This window comes from Diabrotica virgifera, chromosome 1, assembly GCF_917563875.1.
Source record: "Diabrotica virgifera virgifera chromosome 1, PGI_DIABVI_V3a".
Lineage (NCBI taxonomy): Eukaryota > Metazoa > Arthropoda > Insecta > Coleoptera > Chrysomelidae > Diabrotica > Diabrotica virgifera.
In genome coordinates, this window is record NC_065443.1 from 292,599,480 (window position 1) to 292,613,853 (window position 14,374).

At 32.3% G+C, this 14,374-nt stretch overlaps 1 protein-coding gene across 4 annotated transcripts in view; it reads left to right on the forward strand.

The window, feature by feature from the left end:
* Nucleotides 1–1,052: 1,052 nt before the first annotated feature.
* LOC114328948 (echinoderm microtubule-associated protein-like 2) overlaps nt 1,053–14,374 on the forward strand; it is a 128,903-nt gene continuing 115,581 nt past the window's right edge. For all 4 annotated transcript variants that reach the window (XM_028277935.2, XM_028277938.2, XM_028277937.2 and 1 more), the window contains exon 1: nt 1,053–1,416. The gene's annotated coding sequence lies outside the window, so the exon portion shown is untranslated. The remainder of the gene's footprint in view (nt 1,417–14,374) is intronic.

Here is a 14,374-nt window from a genome sequence, read left to right on the forward strand (position 1 = left end):
TACTTAGATTGAAGACTGAACATTCAGCTTCAATATTCTGAAGAGTGATTGCGTCTAACTTTAATTTATACCGTTGTTTTTTAATTGTTAAATATGCGTGTTTATCCGATTTTTTTGCCGATGCGGCGCGCTCTATTTAAAAAATCTCCTATTTTCCTCCGAAAAATATTTTTTCTAGTTTCTTTGTGATATTCTAAATAAAAAAAGTTTTTTGCAATTTTTCTCAAAAGTTAATAGTTTTTAAGTTATAAGCGATTTAAAATCCGAGAAATGACAAAAAAAACGCATTTTCGGATTTTAAATCGCTTATAACTTTAAAACAATTAACTTTTGAGGAAAATGTCAAGAAACTTATTTTATTTAGAATGTCCCAAAGAATCTCGAAACTATATTTTTCGGAGGAAAATAGGAGATTTTTGAAACGGACCGCGCCGCACCAGCAAAAAAATCGGATAAACACGCATATTTAACAATTAAAAAACAACGGTATAAATTAAAGTTAGACGCGATCACTCTTCAGAATCTTTCAGAATCAATTTAAGTATCTGGTAACCTCAAAAATACTAATTTGAATATGAGTTTTTAAGCCTCTAAAATGCGTATTTTCGCATTTTTCAGATTTTAAATCGCCTATAACTCGAAATCTATCAATTTCTGAGAAAATTTACAAGATACCTTTCTTGTTCAGAATGACCCACAAAACTTAAAAATATATGTTCCGGAGCAAAAAAAAGTGATCTTTTGTATTTGTTTAATAAAAATTGTTTAAACAATGTCTGCCCAAAAATTCCGCCCGGCACCCTTCAGATTTGTTTAAAGGGGACATTTTTGAATAGGAATCCACAAAGAAACCTAATCAGAAATTTTTCCAGACGGGAGCGGTCTCACCACATGGACTAATAATAGGTACAGAACTAGTACGGCGAAAAATATTTCGCACGACCAGTGCAAATTTTAAATCAAAACAGATCGCGTTCCTTATCAAAAAAATTAAAAGCGAATTGATAACTGGATGAACAATATCTATAGATACGCCCCTGTACCGCTGATAACCAGCAAGTGGTCGTTCAAAGCGAAATATTCACATTCATGCACCGTTCACACGACTATTACCAATCAAAAGAACGAGCGGAGAGGGACAGGTAACGCAAAGGTAAAAGAGGAAGTAGTGGGAGCAATACGTTCACCTGAAACATCATACTACGTGCAATGGAAGGAACGTCAGTGGTTCGTGTTTATCGACGAAGGTGAAGTAACGACAGATTCGCTAGTTTTACTGTTATGGGAATTTTTTCTATTGTTTAGTGCCGTGAGATCGGTTGTTTATAAGTGAATATTAACAGTTAGGGTTGGTTTTCTCAGTGATTGCGATTGTGGGAAACTTTTTTGGAAAGTTGCGATAGTTGTGCGAATATTGTAAGTAGAAAATAACAGTAAAAACTTATGTAATGTAAATTTTATAACCTTATCTTCACTATTAACTTGCGATTATATCTGGAAATAAATATTTACTGAAATGTAGAATATCCAGATTCTATGATATCATTGTTTACCTTTTTTTTATTGCTTTGGAGGGGACAAGGTATAGAAACTGCCCGAGTATATATTTCAAATTACAAGCTATGCAACTATTTTTATTTTTTATTGGAATTATTTTATAAGTAGTTTATTATATTATCATAGTTTCAAAGTATGCTGTAAGGTTTGTCCGTTTTTCTTTGCACATTATGATATTCACAAATTATTTTTGTATAATTACCTATGTATCTTTTCTACTCACAAAAGCCAACACCATGAAATTAATATCAACAGTCTCAACAGAATTCATTAAACAAAGGCAGCAATATGATGAAGAATCTCTTCTTCTTATTCTTCTTCTTCAACCTATGTTTGTCCACTGCTGGACATACGCCTCTTCCAATCCATTTACCTCCATCGATTTTTACCCTTGGCAATTCTCTTCCACTGCTTGTTTGCGACTTGTTTGATGTCATCTGTCCACCTATTCTGCGGTCTGCCTACTCCTCTCCTGTTCTCTCTTGGTCTCCAGTTTGTTAATTTCTGTGTCCATTTTTCGAGATTAACTCGGGCAACATTCCCGACCCATTGTCACTTGAGCCTTGCTATACCTACGTTCTGCGATATCAGACAAAAAAACAAAGATTACTGATGTCGCAGAACTGATGATGATGAATGGTAGTTGATAATGGGAATTTCGAGTTTTAATAATGTCAAATTGACAGCCTTCCTTTTTTGAGATTTCTTCCGTTTCGTTGAAATTTTGTAGATGAACTGTTTGAAGACGCGCTGTCTGGCTGGTTCCAATACAGATTGGCGACAACCCTTACATCCTTGAGATCTATCCTCAACCCTTGTATATATTTTATCATTAGTTCGTGTTTTACGTTATCGAATGCTTGCTCATAATCGATGAACCAGAGAAAAACACCCTTTTTAATAACATATACTCAAATTGTATTTTTGAACATCGTATTTATTTTATATAATAATTAAATTCACTATCAAATATGTCATTGATATTTTATTATTAATACTTTATTTAAAATTTAGTTTGACATTCACGAAGTGTCAAACTCAAATGTAAATAACCTATGCTTTCCTTAACAAATTCAGATTAAAAAACTAGCCTACTTACTAGCAACGATTTCAGCTGACGTTTAGTGTGTCGGCAGAAAATAAAAGGATTGTGACGTCACATTTTAGACTTTAAGATCGATTATCTCGAAGACGGCTAGAGATATCGAAATGCCGTTTTCAGATTTGGATTCAGAAAACAAAACTACATAAGAATCCATCGATAAATCTGCTCTAAGTATTGCAGGACCGGCAACGCAATAACACACAGACTTTGAGAATTTATAAACGAAAAGTTTTCGTTGAAAATACGGGTGTATGTTACCAACCTAAAGCAAGAATAACTTTTCTTACTACAATACCTAATACCTCATAATTTAATCGTCTATGTAGTGTCAAAAATTCTTAAAAATTAAAGACCGAAAAGTTATGCGATCAAATAACCGTTGCCCTACCAAAACGGATGCCTATGACCGGTACTAGAAATTCGCAATTGATGAAGTCGTTTCATCTCTGGAAGATAAATAAACGTACCAGTAAATACCTAATTTTTTATTAATTTTTTTTTTCAAATTCAAATAACAAAAAATTTTCAAATCGATTTTGCCAGAAAACGGTTTATCCTACCGACTTAAAACAAAAGTACCTTTTAGTACTATAATGCCTCACAATTGAATAATCCAGTGTCAGAAATGCTTAAGACAAAAAAGTTATACGATAAAATAACCGTTGCCCTAGCCCTACCCAAAATGGACGATTATGGCCGGTACTAGAAATTCGCAATTAATGGACTCGATTTATCTCTGGAAGATAAATAAGCGTACCCGTTTTCGTTTTTCTACGTAGAAGCGTTCTGGAGGTAGGTATTTAAAAAAACTAATTGCAAGACGCCATCTTTAAAGAGCTCTAGATCCCTTAGGAAGCATTTTCGGACTAGGTGAATTGGGTTAAATTATCTTAAAATTATCCGAGGAATCTCTGGTCTTCGTTTGTCAGAAGAGTTTCTGAACACCCTGTATATTACATAACTTGCAGGCAGCATCCGCTGAATTCTTAACAAAAGATGAAGCCGCCATATTGTAATTGACCTAACCTTTAGATTATTTTGGTGATTTTGTTTTTATCAATAGAACTTTGTTTGCTTTAATAATATCGCCCAATTAAATTCATTAAGTAATAAATATTTCAACAGTAGACAAATATTTATAAAACCATAAAAACAAATTTAGATTTGAATATGGCGATATCACACCAAAAACTGGTTTGAAGATGACTCATGTGTAGTCGAAATTTTCACAGAAAATAACGAAGATAGCCATAATATAATACCTAATATAGAACTGATACGGTGTAATGATGAAAGTAATATGATGATGTAAGTATAAGGTGCAAGGAAATAACCTCCGGGAACATGGTGAAACCCTACCAGTAATCATAACCACACTTTTCTAATTTTCAAAATTTCAACCATTTTTCAATTTTAATAGTGGGATTACTTATTTTATTGTAGATTTACTGATGATGGACCGATAGGTCTGAAAACGTTCTGAATTGGACACATTTTATTCAATCCATTGGGATTTTTTAAATTTTAATAAAATATACCAATTACATAGAAGTGGTTTTTACTTCATTTTAGAGTTTATTATATTTTATTCTTTCGAAACATGTTGTGTCCTGTATATAACAAAACCGTGTTATTATAAAAAGTACTTTTTTATTATAGTGTAATTTTTCGAATTTTAAGCATTTTATATCGTCAAATTATTTTATATTCTCTCCTATAAATAATAAAAACGTTTTATTATAAAAAAGTTCTTTTTTATAAAATTGTAATTACTTATAAACAAAATGGCGCCCGCAAATCGTGTTTTTTTCAATTATTGCTCTGTAACTACAAAGATTTTTAGTCCAAGCTTGGGTGAAAAATAGGTCGATTTCAGGATGTAATTCAGGAATTTTTGAAACCTATCAGGTGTTGTAAAGGACGATGCCAGGAATAACTTCTACTAAAATGTAACCAAAAATTTTGTGTGCTTTTTTATTTATGACGTTTTTCATTTGTTAAATTTGCAATTTTTAAAGATTTTTAATTTTGCAGCTTAGGATATTCATTTTAGAGAAAAACTTTTAAATAGAAAGTTGTTGAAAATTAAAAAACCTACAATGTGAGCTATGGCAAGTTTAATTTCGTTAATTTGTTATTGCAAAACAGCCTGCGAAAGGTCCAAAATGGCCGTTTTTTTTGCAATTGCATTATTTATTGCAAAAATAACTTTTTTTCTTCTTTAAGGCTTTAAAATGAAGATCTTTCAATTCCAAACATACAAAAAATTGTAAAGCCTGATTGGTGAACTTGTTGCTTAGATATTATAAATTGTTTATCCCGAGACGTCAAATGTCGAAGGCTATAACTTTTTGAGAAAAAAAAATCGTAGAGAGTTAATCCTAGATCCACTCTTCTTCTAAAGACTTAAATTTTCAAATTCTGATGTAAATAAATTCATAAAACATTTTTCAACCTCTTATTTCGGGTTTGAAAATAAAGGGGCAAATTTCGTTATAAACATTTTGAAATGAAGCGGCCCCTATACATCCTATGAGTTTCTAACTTGCAGATTATTGTTGCTAAAGACAAAACGAAGATTTAAAACAAAATAAACATTTTCTACGACCAACTGAAGCCGAGATAATTGTTTTTGTTTTCTTAAATCGTAGTGTTACTACGATTATTATAAAATTATTTTAAAATAAAATTACATTTAATTATTAAAAAGCATTTTAAAGTGGAGTGGAGATTTATTTTTCTTTACGATTGTGATTTATTGTGTCGGTTGCCCTTATAGAACATTGAATCACGGTTTTTGCTCGGTAAAAAAATAAATTAATTTATTATAACAAAACAAAAGCAACTTTGACATTTAATAATACGTTAGTTAGATGGCTCTACTCGAGTTCCTTGGGAACAAGAAAAAATTGCTCCATGGGAAGCCGAGAAAATGCATTTTTTTAACGTTTCTTTTTTAACCGATTTTGAACTTTGAGATTCCATTTCCTCCAACCTAATTTTTGATTGGAATTTTGGTAGTTTTGGTATTTTCACTCGTAATACCGATAATTTTTATTATTATAATATATGTTATGAGTCTTTTAAAGATATGAAAATTTGTGTGGAGAAAGAGAACCGAAATAAAAGGGTGATGGTTCAAAAATTACCACCCTATTGTTTATATCTTCGCCGTAAATGCCGGTCAACTTTGACCGGTTGGAGCTCAGGAACCACTCTTCGCAATTAAATGTTTTTTCTTAAAAAAAAAGCGTCCTGCTGCGTTCTTTCCAATACAGTTTTCATAATTTAATTTAATTTAATAGTTGCCGAGATATTCTATTTGTTTATAAGCCAAAAAATTGTTTATAATTTTAAAATATTCCTGAGGCCGCATAAATAGTCCAATTTCAATTCTGTAAAGTACATTAGATAGGTATAGTACCCTTTTATACACAAATCATAGTTATTCTTATTGTGCGGATCTTGTAATTAATTTCCACACATAAGAATGAGTCGATTTCTGCTACTGGGAAACTGCTACCAAAGTAAAGCACCAGATGCAAACTAAATTTTATTTATAAAGCGAGAATGTTTAATATTACACTAATTTACCGTACAACTTATTTAACTTAATTAAATCGCACTAGAAAATAGAGACTGTCTTTATGATTTAAAAATGCGTGAAAGTGAAAGAATGTGTGTGTGTGTGTTCTCTTTGGCGATTGAGATGAGAGTGTTTTAAATTCCCCTTATTTTATGTCGATTTACGGAAAAAGCGAACGAGACCTAATTTTAATTTACTGAATGGGACGTGTAGATGTTAACTCATTTTTTACTACCAAAGAAAAGGAAATGATTGTTCATGGTTTTGACGAATATGGTACTAAAATGGATTTTATATTTTTATGAATCAATAAGGGGCTTTAACTAATTATGTTTTATTATACCTAATAGTTTCCGTTGGTTGTGTGTAACCGAGATTTTATACATTTGGTAGAATTTAAGTATACAGGGGAAAACAAAAGTATGTTATTATTTCAACACTTATAGATCAGGAAGGATCTGTTTTTAGGTGGATGTAAGAGGTGGCATTTGGATTTTTGCGGATAAAGTTAGGTGATAACTTCGTTAATAATAATTGACTTATGCTGCTTCGCAAATATGCCCGGAACATTAATAAAAAAAATAAAATATTTAAAAATTTCGTTTTTTTTTACTTTCTTTGCTTATACCTTCGAAACGATGCATTTTGGAACAAAGTTGCATAGGAATAAAACAAAGATAATTAAATTTTGTATCAGCTACGATTGGTTAAAAATGTCTTAATTTATCACCCTTGCTGCAAAATAGCAATAAATATAAAATAAGGGGGCAAAACAAGCCTGTCCTTATTCAATGTTTTTCCATCACTTAGGTTACACTTGGAACCTTCCTAATTCACTTAGAAAATTTTTGTAATGTGCTAAAACCGTCCACCAAATTTCATTAAAATTGACTTACTGCCCCTGTTCCAGTGTTCCCATATATCAAAGTTTATCCGATTAGACACCCTTAAGCTATTAACAAATTTTCAGCTTGCTATTAATCAACTTTTTTTTCATACGCGGGATCCAGACCTATAGATGTTGAATAATAATTTTGCAATCTAAACTTTTTTTAAAAAATTAAAATTTTTAAAAATCTTGCACAACAAAAACTAGAACATACAAAGATTTGTCAATTTTTTTACATATAAAGAAGCACTCCACCTATCTAATGCACTTTACAGAATTGAAATCGGATTATTTAAGCAGCCTCAGCAACGTGGGCAGGAGGGAGTGCTACGGGCTCCTTTATTTAGATGGACTTACCCAAGTTTTTTTATGTATTTTGACCCATAGAACACAAATTTTTTGGGTAACAGTTGATCCGGATGTCGATAAGATTGTTATAAACAAAGAACTTGAGGAATTACATAACATCGATTTTTCGCAAAATAAACATTTTTTTGTATTTCTTGGGTAATTCTAAGGAAAAAAATGTTCTTACAAGTTTTTTCGTAGGATGCATAGTTTTCGAGATAAACGCGGTGGAACTTTCAAAAAATCGAAAAATTGCAATTTTTGAACGCGAATAACTTTTGATTAAAAAATAAAATAGCAATTCTGTTGACAGCATTTGAAAGTTTAAGTCAAATTATACCGGTTTTAATTATTTGCATTGCTAAAAATTAATTTTTTATTATTAAACAAAGCTATTTGTTTATAAGCCAAAAAATTGTTTATAATTTTAAAACATTGCTGAGGTGAAACAGTAGCGATCAACAGGTAGCGAAAACGCATTCCAAGATTGGGGCTGTAATTTTGAATATTTTTTCGAGATATTTGGCACACGTATTCGTAATATAATAAAGAATGGCGGTACAGAGCCCAATTTGAAAAATATATTAATATGTGGAAATTACACAGTAATTAAATACAATATTAAAAAAACGAGCCTGTACCGCCATTAAGAAGAACAAAAAAATACACTTTCTTCAAATAAACTTTTTTATCCGATGCCTAGATTTTGTGTCATTTTGGAACTACTAAAATGTTTTATTTCATTAGTAGTTCCAAAATGACACAAAGTCTAGGCATCGGATAAAAAAGTTTGTTAGAAGGAACTGTATTTTTTTGTTCTTCTTAACGGCGGTACAGGCTCGTTTTTTTAATATTGTATTTAATTACAGAGTAATTTCTACATATTAATATATTTTTCAAATTGGGCTCTGTACCGCCATTCTTTATTATATTCCGAATACGTGTGCCAAATATCTCGAAAAAATATTCAAAATTACAGCCGCAATCTTGGAACGCGTTTTCGCTACCTGTTGATCGCTACTGTTTCACCTTAAATAATCCGATTTTAATTCTGTAAAGTGTATTAGATAGGTAGAGCACCTCTTTATATGTAAAAAAATTAGCCAACTTCTAAATGGTCTACTTTTTGTTCAGAAAGATTTTTAAAAATTTGAACTTTTTTAAAAACATTTAGATTGCAAATTTAATTTATTATGCAAAATCTATTAGGTCGATTTTAATGAAATTTGGTAGACCATTTAAGTAAGTTATAAGAATTTTCTAAGCGAATTGCTAAGGTTCTAAGTGCCACCAAAGTGGTTAAGAAACATTGAATAACAACAGGCGTATTTTGCCACTCTATTTTGTATTTATTGCTATATTGCAGAAAAGGTAAAATGTACTTTAAGACATTTTGGACCAGTCGTATATCATAAAAAATTCAATTATCTTTAAAAAACTCTGACATGAAGTAAAAACCACTTCTATGTAATTGGTATATTTATTGAAATTTAAAAAATCCCAATGGATTGAATAAAATGTGACGTTTCCAATTCAGAACGTTTTCAGACCTATCGGTCCATCATCAGTGAATTTGAATACTTGCTAAATAGCCCCAGAACCAAACAATGGTTGAATTTATAATTCGATTTACATTATTTCAAAGTAATATTAAACAGGCTAAACGCCGATGTTACAAGATATAACCTCCATGGTGAAACCCTACCAGGAAACTTAAGCAACCATCGCTGACTACCAAGGCTGACCGATAGGTCTGAAAACGTTCTGAATTGGACACATTTTATTCAATCCATTGGGATTTTTTAAATTTTAATAAATATACCAGTTACATAGAGGTGGTTTTTACTTCATGTTAGAGTTTTTTAACTACATGGTATACAGCCAACCTAGGGAACTTCCCTTTTAGTTCAATTATCTTTATTTTATTTCTTTACGACTTTGTTCCAAAACGAATCGTTTTAAAGTTATAAGCAAAGAAAGCAGAAAAAATCGATGTTTTTCGAAATTTTTAAATATTTTAGTCAATTATTATTATTGAAGGTGTCACCTAACTTTATCTGCAAAAATCCGAATGCCACCTCTCACATCCAAAAATAGACGTTTTTTTACAGATTAGTCCTGGTGTATCATAATTATTTTGGTTATTATAAATAATTACTTGCCTAAAATTTTAGTTGAAAAGTAACGATTTTGTTGGAAAAACCCGCATTTTCCGAGGAAAATTTTCTTCGAAGTAAATCGGGAAAAACAGAATGCAGAATTTAATTACGGTGAATTTTTATTTAGGTGTTGTTGGTGTAAAGTTAAAATCTTTGGAATTATAGAGCAATGATTGAAAAAAACACGATCTGCGGGCGCCATTTTGTTTATAAAAAAGTAGCACACTATCTGCGGACTTTGTATGCCTGTATACATAAATATATATTGTAGAATCGATTCCAGTAATAAAATTGCTGGTAAATAACTTTTCCCAAAAATGGCCTATTCTCCGGTAATCTGCCAATCTGCCCAGACTAATACTGAAAATCCCCACAATATAGAATATTTATTTTTAAAAAACTAACGTTTTACTACTAGTCTTGGCCTGGGCCTGGAGGACCACCGTCGTCGAACGGAGTGTTAAGGAGAAGACTCTTCCAGCACTCCCATTTTTAATAATATATTATTTCTTATTTTCTGCTTAATGGTAATTAAATTCCAGTTTAACATCATTTTAACATTCTTGACCCGCTTGTTGCTTAGCAAACAGTAAACATAATTTTATCAACAAACATGACAAAAACTTGAAACTTGTACGTGACACGATCGTTTAATAAACAAATCGACTAGCCCCAGGCGATAGCCACACATCGATTTTTTAAACATTTTAAATAAATATGAGTACATATTATTTAACAATTACGAAAGCATGTGACGGACATTTTATTTTTAGAAAATGTTTGAAGGTCCTTCAAGTCGAATATTTTATTTGTTGGTTGTTGCTGAAATGCGGGTGCATCACGATCACTGTGAAGTTTGTACAGATGTAAGTGATTGTAGAAAATGTTTGTTAATACAAAACATTATAGTCATTTTTATGAAATGCCGTACATTTCCTTGTTTTCCTACATCTTACTCACTTACATTATACCTAACCTAAGCCTATATTTGATAACGTGTTTCTGGAAAATCCTTAAAAATAATTAAAACCAAACTAGTAGGCGTAGGCTATTGATTATGTCCAAAATGAGAGGGTTAAAAAGAACTACAACGTTAAAGGCTTAAAGCTTATAGGTACGCAAAAATTAAAAATAATTATGTTTGCTTTCTTTATTTATATTTTAAAAAAATATGGTTTGAGTATTCAAAAAAGATCAATCTTATAACACTACACTATATCAATGTCAACTTTTCATACTTTTTGGCCCACTGTCTTGGCCCATTGTTGAGCGCAGATAATTTTGATTAATTTAAGTTTAGAAAAAGACTTTTCTCCTTCAGCTACTGTTACTGGAAGTGTTAAATATATCCTTAGAAATATTTTGGAAAACGGAGAGTAAGTTATTAGATTATATAACTTAAAATATCGAGTGGAGTTGTGTCTTTATTTATAAAAAATCTGGGTAACAATTCTAAATCATGGAATAGATCTTCTATCATCTACCTATATCAGATCTATTTCCATGCGCTAGTTTTTTTTGGAATCTCAAACATTGTGTGTTTTTTAAGTTTTCTTCTGAGTTTCTCCAACTCAATAGATTTTCCAAGAACGAACAGTTATGATTATGTTCCCTCAACATTTCCAATATTTCACTTAAATTTGCAATGGCAATGTCCAATAAATAATAATACAAGTTAACTTTAAAATTTTGTTTTGGGTCTAACAGAGGCTCGTCTGCAGCCTCGCCAATGTCTTTTTCGGGGACGTGGACGAACAGTTTCAGAAAATTCAGTTTCGCATTCGAGTTCCTTAGCAATTGGTAATGAGTCAATTCATAACTGCTCAAACGCAGTGTCAGTGCGGTTGTTGGCTAAATATTTACTAACTTGATCAAGCATCTAGTTAAAATCTGCCAAAATAATAATATCCTGTGTTTGCAAAGGTTTAGTGACAATATTAACCTTTACTAAAATATTTTCCACCTACCTCTACAGAAAGTATACATTTCCTGACATCATTGTAGGGAGCAAAGTCGTACTTTTCCTACAAAGTACAGAGACAAAGTACTTTTACTCCCTAGGGAGTATATGTATTTTACTTTGTATATTTTTGTTATTTGTAGTTTTTTTGAAAAGAATTTTGAAAGGACAAAAAGCGTAAGTTTAAGCCTAGCAAATGTTCGGCTTGCGCCTCTTGGACTTGGCACCCGGGTGCCTCACACCCCTTGCACCCCCGGGTTGAGACGGCCCTGGTTAAAGCGGTTTTATTGTTTCATTTATGATCAATGAACCTGTAAATATGAAAAACCTTGGAGTACCTACTAACATTTAAAGGGGTGGATTTCTGAGAAAGGGGTGATCTCCTGCCCTTTCATATATATCTTATATCCATCTGTATACCATAAGTGAACCTTCTTCCAGTTTCGGTTCAACTTCTTCACCTATTTGGTGGTTTTTTAAGACCACTTCAAAGGGTGTTCCGAAGTCGAATTTGACTGGCATGACATCTGTCGGCCTATCTCTAGAATTGAATGGAATTTCATCCAAAATTTTTAGATGGCCCACTAGATCGCCAGGTTTCATTACTTGTGTCAGTCGCAGCTTTAAGGCGGTGGTTACTGTCTCCCTCCTTATGCAGAACTGCAAGGGAGGAAGATTCAGCATCGCCTCTAAAGCTGCAGTGGGGTATGTTGAATGTTGACATTGCCACTGTGATTCCCAGACAAGCTAGGTGCTGCACTTTTTGAAGCTTGGCGTTAGCTACTGTTTGTTGCATTTTTGGCCACCATACGAGTGATGCGTATGTAACCAACGACCTAATAATTTCGGTTTTACGCTTTAAGTCTTTCCAAATGTCTTGAGACCGATTCAACTTGTCACCAAGGCTCTGGATAAGATTTTTTCAATATGACTATTCCAGGTGAGTTTTGGATCTAGGATTACCCCAGATATTTTACTTCTCTGAGATAGTCTAATGTAGTGATGCCCAAAATCGGTCTTGGTCTTGCAGTCTTGATCTTGTTCTTGCGTTTTTGCAAGACCAAGACCAAGACCGCCTAATTTGAGCAAGACCAAGACCAAGACTTACCGTGCAAGATTTGAGCAAGAACAAGACTAAGCCTGCAAGACTCTTGCGTCTTGCAGTTAGAACTGAGAGTTGTTTTAGAGAGTATATTAGTTCGGGTATATTCTTAGATACTCTGTGAGGCAAAAAAATTTTTAACAAAAATTTGGAAAATTGGACTTATGTGCATTACGAACAATACCACAAACATACATAGCGAATCAAAATATATATTAAAATAACACTTGACACATTTGACACGTACTCAGAGATCATTATTACAATGCAAACATAAAATATTTTTACATTCTTTCCCAGCAGACGACTTCCTCGCTCGGAAATTAATTGTTCAGGTTTTGAGAATAAATCCGGCCTTTATTCATAAAGTACTATTCTTGCGTTGCGACCTTGCGATGCCGACAATAATGTCGTTAAAAATCTGTAGCTGCTAAAAAATATACCTAATAAGTAATTAATTTTTTTCCTTATTAGTTTTCTAGGAATTTAAACACCACAAATCTTATCGGTATATAGAATAGTAAGACGTATATTTTTTCTGTTGATTGTGAAATGACCTCATTCAGTTAAACAAAATTTGCTGAAAGAATGAGGCTAATACTTAAAAGAATTAATAACTAGACACATGACACATTAATGCAGATAATGCCGGATATACATACCGTGTAAACAAAATAACAAAATATTTAATAACGATATACTGTCTACCGAGTCATTGAACAAAGAACTATTTACAGTGAAATGTATGCAAGACAAAAGCATATTTATAGCAGTTTTTTCTGTAGTTAAATTAAATTGGTCATTTGTTTTATCAATCGACTGTTCTTTTGTTACTCTTTGTGTTTTGTGATACATATTATACACTGCTCCAAGAAATTAACGCACCACCTTAAAAACGGGTCATTTTTGATGTCTTGAATTTCCTAAACCTGTTGTCCGATTGAAGTGATTTTTTTAATACATATGTTATAGCCTTATTCTTTAACAATATCGCTGTAATAATACTATTGCTAGGCAGGTAAATTGTCATTGTATACCGGGTGTACCAATCAAACTGTGTTTTTTTTCTCAAAGTTCGCATCACCCTATGGAACATTCTAGCTTATAAAATATTAAAATTAAAACCCAATTATAGCCTCATATTTTCTTAACATTTTGTTTGTTGATTCATTTGCTTATGGGATAATAAAAATTTAAGGCATACATTTTTAGCTATCCATGTTTTTCGTCAATACAGGTTGTTATCCAAGATAAGCCAATGAATAAATAAACAGAATGTTAAGAAAATATCAGACTGTAGTAGGGTTTTAATTTCAGTATTTTATAAAGGCTAGAATATTTCACAGGATGATGCGAACTTTGAGAAAAAACACAGTTTGATTGGTATACTCATGGTACCGGTACGGTATCCGTTACCTATAGGTACAACGACAATTTACCTTCTAGCAACAATATTATTACAGCGATAATCTTCATCTCATCATCATCATCCAGCCTCAAAAGTCCACTGCTGAACATAGGCCTCCTCCCCTCGTTTCCAACCCCATCTATCCTGCGCCGCCCTCATCCAGTTTTTATTTACCTTTCTTAAGTCGTCAGCCCATCTTGTAGGCGGTCGACCGACGCTTCTCTTGTCTTCTCTTGGCCTCCATTCCAATAACCTCTTCG